The 2,004-nt window shown below is 42.3% G+C and overlaps 1 long non-coding RNA gene across 1 annotated transcript; it reads right to left on the bottom strand.

Annotated features, from left to right (window-relative positions):
* Positions 1-35: 35 nt before the first annotated feature.
* On the bottom strand, positions 36-1,031 carry LOC126387044 (uncharacterized). The gene is made up of 3 exons (XR_007569587.1): positions 905-1,031; positions 676-744; positions 36-345 (listed from the first exon to the last, which is right to left on the bottom strand). It is a non-coding gene; the product is annotated as an uncharacterized LOC126387044 (long non-coding RNA).
* Positions 1,032-2,004: the final 973 nt, after the last annotated feature.

The following is a 2,004-nucleotide window of genomic DNA, read 5'->3' as shown; positions in this document are numbered from 1 at the left end:
GTTTCCATGCATGGGATCTAGCTTGTGGTGAAACATGCTGCTCAGCTTCAATCTACTGTTGTGCATACAAGTTTGTCTGAATTACAATGTTCTGGATCAGCTCATCAGAAAGGAACAACTCAACAAAATCAACAGGATTTTCAGATTCAAGAGCAGCAGCTTTACTTGCAGGTCCCGGATTTGCATTAAAAGGAATGTTTTTTGGCTGCCAGTTTGTGTCACACCACTCGGGATGAGGAGCTGGAGATGTCCTATGGTGAGCAGCCACGCCACGCCCACAAGAGGCTGTTGTCCGACCTCTTCCTCGTCTCTGAGGCTGATGTCTGCCCCGTTGAGCTGTTCGACCTGTAAATTATCATATAAATACAACTAAATTACCACAAAAATATAGCCTTTTTTTCATACAATTCAACAGGGTGGTAGATGCAGCATGGACAAATATGTTAATGTCTTCACTTAGTCTGAGGTTAACCCAAAACGACTCAGACACTGAGAGATGCATGGACATTTTGACAGAAATCAACAGCAAATATTTACCTCACTATTTGCCTCACACTGGTGCAATGATACAGGCAGGTTGTGATACAAAATGTCCTAGGCGTGGCCTAGTGACCAAAATGTGTAATAGCACTTACATACAAAAGACAATTTTCTCAGGCCTTTTCTGAATCTCACCTCTTTCACCAGCAGGGAGTGGAGAACGTGAGCGGGTGGGAGAAGGGTGGGCCCTGGACTCACTCAACTCTGTGAAATATCAGAGTATCATTGACTAAACATCACTTTGGTCAATATTCAGTGCACAAAAATGAAATGAGTTTTTTCTCACTTGTCAAACTATTTGATATTTAGCATATAGGCTACCCTCAAAATGTCATATTAGATTATTCAGTTTAGGAAGCCGTACCTTCTTCATCTCTGGCCGCTGAGAACAGGAATCGGGTCTTTGACCCATGAGATGTGGCTGATGGACCTCTTCCTCGTCTCTTGTATTGTATGCTCCGTTGCTCTGTTCGACCTGTAAATGATTATATGGATACATTAAATTCTGAATTAAAAAACCCCCAGATTTTTCTTTCTATTCTCTGGGTATTGCATGCAGTGTGCACAGAGAGAAAGTTTGGGGGCCTTTTCTGAGTCTCACCTCTTTCACCTGTGCCAGCAGTAAGTGGAGAACAGGGGGGGGAGCTGTGACTAACTTGACTCTGTATACATTTAATATACATAAACAAAATATAAAATCAAACAATATAAACACAACAACAAATATAAAATATAAAATCAAACAATATAAACACAACAACAAATATTTACAACAACTATTTACAGTGCAGCCGCCTGAGGAGCAGAAAGGGGGTTTGACTTTACTGACCAACATATTGTGGATCATTGCTCTATCCGTCACACTAACGTTTGGCATTGTGTTGTTAGTATATGTTAGCACCGCTATCTGATTCAAGCATTCAGAGAACCTCCTCTGCTGTAAATGTTTCCTGTTTTCTTCTTGCCATTGTTGATAAAAACTCGGCGATCTGCCTCTGTGCTGCTTACAGGCTGCGTCCTGCGCGCATCTGCGTAAACTCACTGGGGCGATCCGCAGGGAAATATTTCGGCAACCCATTGGTCAATTTTGATGATCGACACCTCTATCAACCAGTCAGAGTCAGGAGAATCGATCGCTACCACCAAAATTTACCTTAGCAACACCAATGACGATCCAGAAGGACGTGAAGCCAAAGAAAGTGTATTGTAGCAAGATGCATCACTTTACTCTAAAAAGCCCCTTCATCTTTATGAAAACAACCAGGACCTTCGTGATTCATTTCAAACTACTGCACGCATCTGACACAGCCGCCTGTACAGGGGCTCTGAGGGCAGGTGCTGCGATGTTAGCTTTCCCATAGGGGATAAATAAAGTTATCAGATGTATCAGATAACCACAGACCACAAACATAAAAGTGTGAAAAATAGGGAACTTACCAGATAGTGCCACCTGAGAAAAACTCC

The sequence above is a fragment of the Epinephelus moara genome, unplaced genomic scaffold, assembly GCF_006386435.1.
Source record: "Epinephelus moara isolate mb unplaced genomic scaffold, YSFRI_EMoa_1.0 scaffold1617, whole genome shotgun sequence".
Taxonomy (NCBI): Eukaryota; Metazoa; Chordata; class Actinopteri; order Perciformes; family Serranidae; genus Epinephelus; species Epinephelus moara.
Note: the sequence above shows the minus strand (reverse complement) of the source record. Positions and strands in the feature narration are given on the sequence as shown.